General features: G+C 39.9%; 1 long non-coding RNA gene across 1 annotated transcript; it reads left to right on the top strand.

The window, feature by feature from the left end:
- Positions 1 to 5,951: 5,951 nt before the first annotated feature.
- On the top strand, positions 5,952 to 7,169 carry LOC144307949 (uncharacterized). Its single transcript, XR_013374600.1, has 2 exons — positions 5,952 to 6,123; positions 6,659 to 7,169. It is a non-coding gene; the product is annotated as an uncharacterized LOC144307949 (long non-coding RNA).
- Positions 7,170 to 11,597: the final 4,428 nt, after the last annotated feature.

Here is an 11,597-nt window from a genome sequence, read left to right as displayed (position 1 = left end):
AAATCTGGTTATTAGTTTCCTGGCAGTCAAGCCAAAAAGTACCTTGTTTTAGGAAAATTTAATGTGAATCATAATGTTGGGAGCAGATAGGATGGCTTGTAAAGCACTGTGTAAACAGTAGAGTACTATAAAGTATTACTACTACTACTACTACTACTACTACTACTACTACTACTACTATCATTTTCCAGAATGGTATTCTATACCCATCTGACACTTCCAATTATTTTGGCTGCTGTTTCAATGGCAATTTTACACAATTTATCACATTCTGAACCTGCCATACATACTAAAGAAGAAAAAAGACAATGCTGCTCTGCCACTAGCTAGATGATTGACCTTGAACAAAAAACTTCAGCAATCTGGATCTCAGCTTCTGGATTTGTGACATGAGAGGTTTGGACTATCACTAGACAATCTTATTTTTTACCTATTCATGTTTATTTGTTAGCAGCTTTATTGAATTTGACATAAAATTCACTTCTTTTATATGTAAAATTCATTGATTTTTTAGTAAATTTACAGAGTTGTATACCATCACCACAATATAAAATTTTAGAACATTTACATCATGCCAAATAAAACCTGTATTTCCACTTCTCATTAAGATCATTTATTTTTGGGATCCCTGGGTGGTGCAGCGGTTTAGCGCCTGCCTTTGGCCCAGGGCGTGATCCTGGAGACCCGGGATCGAATCCCACGTCGGGCTCCCAGTGCATGGAGCCTGCTTCTCCCTCTGCCTGTGTCTCTGCCTCTCTCTCTCTCTCTCTCTCTCTCTCTCTCTCTGTGACTATCATAAATAAATAAAAACTTTTTAAAAAGTCTGTTTCTTATAAAAAAAGATCATTTATTTTTTAAGATTTTATTTATTTATTCATGAGAGACTCACACAAAGAGAGAGAGAGAGAGAGAGAGGCAGACTCCATGCAGGCAGTCCCTCCAAGACGTGGGACTTGATCCTGAGTCTCCAGGATCAGGCCCTGAGCTGAAGGCAGGCACTAAACCTCTGAGCCACCCAGGCTGCCCTCATTAAGATCATTTAAAAGTCCCTTTCTGGGAAGACAGAACATGAAGACTCCTAACTCTGGGAAACGAACTAGGGGTGGTGGAAGGGGAGGAGGGTGGGGGGTGGGGGTGAATGGGTGACAGGCACTGAGGGGGGCACTTGACAGGATAAGCACTGGGTGTTATTCTGTATGTTGGCAAATTGAACACCAATAAAAAATAAATTTATTATAAAAAAAGAACAAAATCAAAAAAAAGTCAAAAAAAATAAAAAATAAAAGTTCCTTTCTGAATTTTATATTCTGTTTCTAGACTTGAAAAGCTTTAGCTGCTCTTTGCTACCTATACCGCTGACCATTGAACAACATTGGGGGTTAGGAGCACCAAACACCACACAACTTAAAATCTGCATAAAACCATTTACTCCCCCCAAACGTAACTACTACTGGAAGCCTTACCAATAATATAAACTGTTGATTAACACATATTCGGTATACTATATGTATTATATCCTGTATTGTTACCATAAAGTAAGCTAGAAAAAATACAATGTTGTTAAAAGTATCATAAAGAAGATAAAATACATTTATGGTACTGAATTTTGCGAAAAAAAATTGCATGTAAGTAGACCAATGCAGTTCAAACCCATGTTTGTTTAACTGTACAACCAAATTCAAATTCCTCAATATAACATTCAAGCCTCTACAATCTACAACATCTATCTCTCTGTTTCTCTCACTCTCTTGCCCTGATGAGTTATGGTCTTACAGTTCCCTTGGTAGGGAGTCCCTCTCACCTCCCCTATCTCTAAAGAGTAAAATCCTATCGATTATTCAGACTGAGTCTAACTGCCACTCTTCCATAAAAATTTCATTTCATACTCCTCACATTCATCTAGAACTAGACCTTATTTGCCTTTTAATCTCTGATAGTATTTCATTTGTCCCTGTTATGAAAGTTCTTTCTTTTGTGGATCTTAGGTCTAATACCTCCTCATCTTACTTGATCAAGATATCTTCGAAGACAGTTGCTATAACTAAGACAGCTATGTATTCTTAACAACTCCCAATGTTGCATTTTGTAAATAATAACAAGTAATCATGATGATGATGATAATAACTGGTAGCTAAATTAAACACCTACAATTGCCAGGCACTGTTCTAAGCACTTCTACAAATATTAACTCTTTCCATCCCTATAGCTATCCTGTGAGATAGGTACTATTATTATTACCACCATTTTCCATATAAAGAAACAGCACAGAGAAGTTACACTCTTGCCAAGATCATAAAGTCAAGTAGTTGGGTTGAGATTTGCATTCAGACAGCATGGCTCTAAAACATACACTCTTAGCCACTATAGTACATTTCTAAGCCACCTGAAACTCAGTAAATGTTACCTGAAAGAATCCATTCTGGAAAGGAAAGGTAATTAAGAATTCTAAGTGCTGATACAGAAGTAAAAAGGACAAATTCTGATTTGGACAGGAGAGTCACTGAACTTTTGGGCAGGTGCTACAAAAACCATTGTTAAATTCTAAGGTTATAACTAAGATAGTTCCTCACTCATACATAGGTGGTGAGAGTGCAAAATTGGTATTTTCTATCCTAGATGAATATATGTGAATTCTATAATCCAGAAATTCCATTTCTGTGTATACCCAACAAAATCGCTTATGTGTATGCACCAAAAATGTTCTACTTGTAATAGAACTAGAAATCACTATCAACAAAAATTAGATAAATCACATGTGGCATGCTAACAAAATAAAACACTATATAGCAATGAGAATGATCTTTAACTACAAGGAATAATATGGATGAATATTTCAAACACAATGTTGAGCAAAGGAAGCCAGACACAAGGGTACTATGAATCCATGTGTAATATACTTTATATTAAGTATATTAAAAAACAGGCAAAAATAATCTATTCTGTTAGAAATCAAGATAATGGTCACCCTTGGGAAGAGTACTGACTAGAAATGTTCTGTTTCTTGATCTGGGTGCTGGTGTGTGCAGTTTGTGAACATCCATGGAGTATACATTTATAATAATAATTTATAATAGATTACATTATATAGACAAACTTTTTTCTATGTGTTTTACACCTCAATAGTTTTTTAAAAGTCTTTCCAAGAGAATAAAAAGAAAAAAAGAGCCAAAATAAAAGTCACCTCTGCACTTGACATACAGAACTAATGACTGACAAGCTCATGGTTATCTCTTTGTCCTGATAGACAAGACAGTGTCTCCCTTTTGTGGATACAGTGAGTTAACAAGAAAGGCCTCCTTAATCCCTAGCCATTAGTGCCACCCTAATCCTTCCCAGAAACTCATAATAATAAAAGAAAAAAACATAGACTTATAGTAGCATACCACTTGTGGACACTCAGTGCTACTGGACACCAAATGAAATGCCAATTTTATTTAAAGAACTAAGTTTTCATTTGTATTCCAAGAGTCACAATGTCATTATCCATGCAGTACAAATGGAGTCTGGCCATAATTTCAATTAAAGTTTTTCTTGAGCATTAACCCCATCCCCATAACAGTCTGAAACCTGAGGACTCCTATCTTTATTACACAACTCACTTCACCTCTATGGGTCTCAGTTTCTTCATCTATAACATATAAATAATAATAGTACCTCCCATATAGGTTGATGTAAGGGCTAAAGACCTATTTCATGCAAAGCATCTAACACAGTGCCTACCACATAGTTAAATATTTGATGTATTAGCTGCTAGTATTATTTTCATATACATGGGATAATGACATCTTCTCCCTTGCCATATAGTTAGCCCAGTTTATAGCTTTAATCTCCCAACCTGAGAATTTCAATATTTTAACACTAAAGCACAAGGGCAGTTCTGCCTCCCTGCTCTCTCCGAGGTCAAATGAGAAAAAGGGAGTAAATTTGTTTTTAACTTGTTTATTCATTTGGAGAGAGAGAAAGAGGACACAGGCACAAGGGGGAAGGGCAAAGGGTGAGAGAATCTCAAGCAGACTCCCCAGTGAACATGGAGCATGAAGCAGGGCTTTATTCCACGACCCCGGGATCATGACTAACTAGGGATTGTTGTAAGTAGGCGCCAATAGTCTGGCGATGCCACCTCTTGGGGTTTTCCTCCCAGCTGAATACTGCCAGGTCTACTGTGCTACACCTCCTTCCTTCACCCATAGCCCAGCTTGGGCTAGAGAGATGCTGTAGCCCCCAAACCCAAAACTACACTGAATCAGGGGCAGTGGTAGTGGTCTGGGCAATCGTCGTGGCAGGTTAGGGGCAGGGAGTCAAGAGGAGGGTAGGATATAGATGTATTCGAGAAAGGCGGTTACAAGCAAGGCGAGTGCATATTAGGAGCCTGGAGTAAGAGGGTGTGTGAGGTGACTGCTTGAATTCCAGAAGGAACTGAGGTCTGAGGGCAAAAGGGCAGGGAGGGATTTAGCAGGCACACACCCAGTGTTGCATGATGGGACGGTTTGCACAGACCACCTTTCCTCTGCACCACCACAGGAAGGCGGGTTCTGAGAAGAGTTCAATTTGGTTGAAAGGGGCTGTGAACCGTGGGGAGCACGGGTCCCAGAACAGGAAGAGGGCGTCAAAGAGCTCCCAGAAAAGGTTTGAGAGGGTGTGCCTGGGCTCTCGGTTGGATACCTGAAGAGAACTCCCCGCTCCCAGCCTCTCCAGTGCTTGGGCACTGGCCTCTCCTAACTTTCCTCCTTACCTAGAGCACAATCATTTGGTCCATGTTCCCGCCACCTGAAGCCCTCAGGGCTACTTGAGCTGTCACTGCCGTCACTGCTCCACCACTCCCGCTGCTGCCACCTACCCAGCTGCCAACTTGACCAACCTAAGCTACAGACCCATGGCCCCCCACTGTCCTGACACAAGCTCTAGTCACATGATCCTCCTGGAGGTTTCTATTGCAACATTTCATCTGTGGCCTCTCCTGCCACCTTGCTTCCTGGCAAGTGCACTTTGTGGTGGAGAGCTGAAGGTTTTCTTATTTGGGCTATAGGCTTGACCCAGGAGTTAAGTCCCAGACTCAAGTACTGCCTCTCTTCTCACACCCTTTAATGCTATAAGGACCTCTATATAATTCCACTATTCTCTAATGTTAGCAGTGATGGCACTCTGCAGAGATAGCCCAGACAATTCCATTCTGGCAACTGGGTTTCTGAAAAGCTTCCTAACTGTGAGATCTTGGACAAATCACAGTAGAATACTTTTTGAAATGTTGTGTAAGCACATCCTCTCACTTCCCTATTTTACTAGTCTGCTAATAAATCATTAACCTAGCTATGTCCTGGAAAATTGCAGTAGCTTCATAATTTGTCTTCAAAGATGTGAGGAAAGGACCAAAGACCCACCAAACCACCTCTCAAATGAAGTGCTGACAGGTGCAGTCATTCATTGGTACTCTCTAAATCAGACTTGCGGTGGAAAAAAGAACAGTCTGGGAGTTGGAAACCCTGATATACTATAAATGTCATTTATTATTTATCTCCTCATCTAGGATGTCAGCTTAAGCAGCAGGAACTTTTGTTCACTGCTAGATCTCCAAAGTCTAGAAAAGACCTGGCACACAGTAGATACTTAATAAATATTTGTTGCATAAATAAAATTTCAAAGCTCTCCCAGATTTTATCCACCATTAACTTTAGTCATCCCCCCCTAACATTTCTTCCTTAAGGCAAGTTATTGTCATTTCAGAGGAAATTAGGGACAGACAGTACCTTGCCAAAGGTTGAAGAAGAGTCAGAAGTCAATTTGGATCCCCACTATAGTAAAGAAAGCCTAGAGATAAGAGGAGAAATATAGGAAAATAAAGTATTAGACTAAAAATATCTTCAGTAAAAAGGATGCTATTATCATCTATTTATTCTTTGTCTCCCCCATTATGATGTCAATTTCATGAGGTTTCTCTGTTCACTACTATATTACAGTGCTTAGAAAAGTACTTGACACATAATGAATACTGAATGGCTAGATAGGAATAAATAAGTCTAAACTCACAGCTGGTGTGGGCCAGAAGATAAACTGAAAGGAACAAATATGGAGGCAGGGAAACCACGAGGAGGCTATTGTGGTTTTCCCAAAAGGAGCTGTAAACTGGTGAGTTTGTGGGATTTTCGACTTTGTACCTAGAGTTCATACCTCAGCAGGATTAGCCAACATCTGACATGCTAGTGGCTGCAGCAAATCTGTCCTATTTTGTAACCAAACCTCCAACTGACTATTTTTGTTCTACTTTGAGGGCTTTTCCACTGTTGGGAGTTGGTGTTCTGCGTATGGTGTCCTAGAGAAGTAGGTGTGCTTTGCCCCATTGTTTCAACAGCTAGAGGTACAGAAAGCTGCTGCCAAAGGTCACCCATGATGTGGTGGATGATGACTATTATAAAGTCACAAAGCCTTTGTGACCTCACTCCTGTTCAAGAGGTAGCTTGATAAATCACAGTAGAGGGCAGCTGGACCATATCTTCATACAAGTCACCAAGACCTGCTCTACTTTGCTGCTGGGGAGAAGCCATCAGAAACAGACTGTATTTTTAGGTTATTTCAGTCTCAGCTTATCAGTCATCCTAAGCCAACTGCTAACAAACTTATTTTGCAGACCAAATTACTAGAAAGCACTTTATTTTTCTTTTAGAGACCACTTATTTGAACCATGCAGTGCATAGGGGATATCAGCGAAGAGGTCTGGCAAGACTGCATCACCCTCTTCCTACAGACTGGGATGTGCTGTGATGCAGCGATTATCACCAATTCCCCACCATGGTTGTTAGCTTCTTACCCTGAAGGCAACTTGCTCCAGTTGACCCAGGAAGAAATTCAAATCTTGCTGGCGAGAGAGGGGAGAGAGAAGTTGTTTCTTCAAGGAATCACCCTTGCAGGGACCAAATGCTTATTGATTCGGGACAACCTTTACACTGAGGGCAACAATACCATGGACCTCCGCACCAAAGGCCAGAGTCGGGGCAGCCAGGCAGTTACTGTAGTTCAGATTGAATCTGTATACCTTGTGGTGATGGGACAAAAAGGAACAGAAGGAGGTCCTCTCAACCTTAAGGCTTTTGAGATGGCAGGATACATCAAAGAGGCCATTCATCAACACATGGCCCATTTCTAACCAAATAAAAAGGAATTGGTGTTTGACCTGGCATTTGAATTCAGTGTTATCTGTATTACATGCTAAATTAATCTGGTCTTATGGAAAAAAGAGAGATCCCATATCATGTTTGGAGTTGTCGTGTATCTGTGCGTGTGTGTGTGTGAGTGTGTATGTATATGTTCGTTGAGAGGGGGGCAGATTGAGGCATTGTGTTAAAGCGTTAGGGCTTCTAGGCCTTTTTTACACCTAGAACATCATCCTTCCTCAGCACCCAGAGGAAAGAGTAATAGATTGGGAACTAGGAAACTTTGGTTCTAATCCCAACTTTTTCCTTACTTCTTATGAGATCTTTTTCTCTCTCTAAGTCTCAGTTTCTTATCTATATAATGATGAGCATACTATGTCTCTGTGGGCCCCTTAAACTCTGAAAATCTAGGATCTTGTAATGTCACACAGATCCTCCAATGTCCAGCTCAAGTACTCCCTCCTTTTTTTTAATAAAATAATTTTTTTTGGTGTTCAATTTACCAACATACAGAATAACACCCAGTGCTCATCCCGTCAAGTGTCGCCCTCAGTGCCCGTTACCCATGCATCCCCACCCCCCACCCTCCTCCGCTTTCCACCACCCCTAGTTCATTTCCCAGAGTAAGGAGTCTTTATGTTCTGTCTCCCTTTCTGACATTTCCCACACATTTCTTCTCCCTTCCCTTATATTCCCTTTCACTATTATTTATATTCCCCAAATGAATGAGAACATACACTGCTTGTCCTTCTCCAATTTACTTCACTCAGCATAATACCCTCCAGTTCCATCCACGTTGAAGCAAATGGTGGGTATTTGTCATTTCTAATAGCTGAGTAATATTCCATTGTATACATAAACCACATCTTCTTTATCCATTCATCTTTCGAAGGACACCGAGGCTCCTTCCACAGTGTGGCTATTGTGGACATTGCTGCTAGAAACATCGGGGTGCAGGTGTCCCGGTGATTCATTGCATCTGAATCTTTGGGGGAAATCCCCAACAGTGCAATTTCTGGGTCCTAGGGCCGGTCTATTTTTAACTCTTTGAGGAACCCTCCACACAGTTTTCCAGAGTGGCTGCACCAGTTCACATTCCCACCAACAGTGTAAGAGGGTTCCCTTTTCTTCTCATCCTCTCCAACATTTGTTGTTTCCTGCCTTGATAATTTTCGCCATTCTCACTGGTGTGAGGTGGTATCTCATTGTGGTTTTGATTTGTATTTCCCTGATGGCAAGTGATGCAGAGCATTTTCTCATGTGTGTGTTGGCCATGTCTATGTCTTCCTCTGTGAGATTTCTGTTCATGTCTTTTGCCCATTTCATGATTGGATTGTTTGTTTCTTTGGTGTTGAGTTTAAGAAGTTCTTTATAGATCTTGGAAACTAGCCCTTTATCTGATATGTCATTTGCAAATATCTTCTCCCATTCTGTAGGTTGTCTTTTAGTTTTGTTGACTGTATCCTTTGCTGTGCAAAAGCTTCTTACCCTGATGAAGCCCCAATAGTTCATTTTTGCTTTTGTTTCTTTTGCCTTCGTGGATGTATCTTGCAAGAAGTTACTGTGGCCAAGTTCAAAAAGGGTGTTGCATGTGTTCTCCTCTAGGATTTTGATGGAATCTTGTCTCACATTTAGATCTTTCATCCATTTTGAGTTTATCTTTGTGTATGGTGTAAGAGAATGGTCTAGTTCCATTCTTCTGCATGTGGATGTCCAATTTTCCCAGCACCATTTATTGAAGAGACTGTCTTTCTTCCAGTGGATAGTCCTTCCTCCTTTATCGAATATTAGTTGACCATAAAGTTCAGGGTCCACTTCTGGGTTCTCTATTCTGTTCCATTGATCTATGCGTCTCTTTTTGTGCCAGTACCACACTGTCTTGATGACCAAAGCTTTGTAGTACAACTTGAAATCTGGCATTGTGATGCCCCCAGATATGGTTTTCTTTTTTAAAATTCCCCTGGCTATTCGGGGTCTTTTCTGATTCCACACAAATCTTAAAATAATTTGTTCTAACTCTCTGAAGAAAGTCCATGGTATTTTGATAGGGATTGCATTAAACATGTAAATTGCCCTGGGTAACATTGACATTTTCACAATAGTAATTCTGCCAATCCATGAGCATGGAATATTTTTCTATCTCTTTGTGTCTTCCTCAATTTCATTCAGAAGTGTTCTATAGTTTTTAGGGTATATATCCTTTACCTCTTTGGTTAGGTTTATTCCTAGGTACCTTATGCTTTTGGGTGCAATTGTAAATGGGATTGACTCCTTAATTTCTTTTGGGTTTTCTACGTAGAGTATCATGTCATTGGTGAAGAGGGAGAGTTTGACTTCTTCTTTGCCAATTTGAATGCCTTTAATGTCTTTTTGTTGTCTGATTGCTGAGACTAGGACTTCCAGTACTATGTTGAATAGCAGTGGTGAGAGTGGACATCCCTGTCTTGTTCCTATTCTTAGGGGAAAGATTCCCAGTGCTTCCCCATTGAGAATGATATTTGCTGTGGGCTTTTCGTTGATGGCTTTTAAGATGTCGAGGAAAGTTCCCTCTATCCCTACACTCTGAAGAGTTTTGATCAGGAATGGATGCTGTATTTTGTCAAATGCTTTCTCTACATCTAATGAGAGGATCATATGGTTCTTGGTTTTTCTCTTGCTGATATGATGAATCACATTGATTGTTTTACGAGTGTTGAACCAGCCTTGTGTCCCGGGGATAAATCCTACTTGGTCATGGTGAATAATTTTCTTAATGTGTTGTTGGATCCTATTGGCTAGTATCTTGTTGAGAATTTTTGCATCCATGTTCATCAGGGATATTGGTCTGTAATTCTCCTTTTTGGAGGGGTCTTTGGTTTTGGAATTAAGGTGATGCTGGCCTCATAGAACGAATTTGGAAGTATTCCATCTCTGTCTATCTTTTCAAACAGCTTTAGTAGAATAGGTATGATTTCTTCTTGAAACGTTTGATAGAATTCCCCTGGGAAGCCATCTGGCCCTGGACTCTTGTGTCTTGGGAGGTTTTTGATGACTGCTTCAATTTCCTCCCTGGTTATTGGCCTGTTCAGGTTTTCTATTTCTTCCTGTTCCAGTTTTGGTAGTTTGCGGCTTTCCAGGAATGCATCCATTTCTTCTAGATTGCCTAATTTATTGGCGTATAGCTGTTCATAATATGTTTTTAAAATAGTTTCTATTTCCTTGGTATTGGTGGTGATACCTCCTTTCTCATTCATGATTTTATTAATTTGAGTCTCCTCTCTCTTCTTTTTATAAGGTTGGCTAATGGTTTATCTATCTTATTAATTCTTTCAAAGAACCAACTCCTGGTTCTGTTGATCTGTTCCACAGTTCTTCTGATCTCGATTTCGTCGAGTTCTGCTCGAATTTTAATTACCTCTCTTCTGCTGGGCATGGGGTCCATCTGCTGTTTTTTCTCTAGCTCCTTTATGTGTAAGGTTAGCTTTTGTATTTGAGTTCTTTCCAGTTTTTGAATGGATGCTTGTTTTTGATTGGATGAGATGTATTTCCCCCTTTGGACTGCTTTTGTTGCATCCCAAAGATTTTGAATGGTTGTATCTTCATTCTCATTAGTTTCCATGAATCTTTTTAATTCTTCCTTAATTTCCTGGTTGACCCTTTCATCTTTTAACAGGATGGTCCTTAACCTCCACGTGTTTGAGGTCCTTCCAGACTTCTTGTTGTGATTTAGTTCTAATTTTAAGGCATTATGGTCTGAGAATATGCAGGGGATGATCCCAATCTTTTGGTATAACTTCAGACCCGATTTGTGACCCAGTATGTGATCTATTCTGGAGAAAGTTCCATGTGCACTTGAGAAGAATGTGTATTCAGTTGAGTTTGGATGTAAAGTTCTGCAGATATCTGTGAAATCCATCTGGTGCAGTGTATCATTTAAAGCTCTCGTTTCTTTGGAGATGTTGTGCTTAGAAAACCTATCGCGTGTAGAAAGAGCTAGATTGAAGTCACCAAGTATAAGTGTATTATTATCTAAGTATTTCTTCACTTTGGTTATTAATTGGTTTAAATATTTGGCAGCTCCCACATTCGGGACATATATATTGAGGATTGTTAAGTCCTCTTGTTGGATAGATCCTTTAAGTATGAGATAGTGTCCCTCTTCATCTCTCACTACAGTCTTCGGGGTAAATTTTAGTTTATCTGATATAAAGATGGCTACCCCTGCTTTCTTTTGAGGACCATTTGAATGGTAAATGGTTCTCCAACCTTTTATTTTCAGATTGTATGTGTCTTTCTATCTAAAATGAGTCTCTTGTAGACAGCAAATAGATGGGTCCTGCTTTTTTATCCAGTCTGATACCCTGCGCCTTTTGATGGGATCATTAAGCCCGTTCACATTCAGAGTTACTATTGAGAGATATGAGTTTAGATATCATGATATCATCATATCTATTCAGTCCTTGTTTTTGTGGA

The sequence above is a fragment of the Canis aureus genome, chromosome X (genome assembly GCF_053574225.1).
Source record: "Canis aureus isolate CA01 chromosome X, VMU_Caureus_v.1.0, whole genome shotgun sequence".
In the NCBI taxonomy this organism is placed as follows: domain Eukaryota; kingdom Metazoa; phylum Chordata; class Mammalia; order Carnivora; family Canidae; genus Canis; species Canis aureus.
This window is presented reverse-complemented; position numbering and strand designations above follow the sequence as displayed.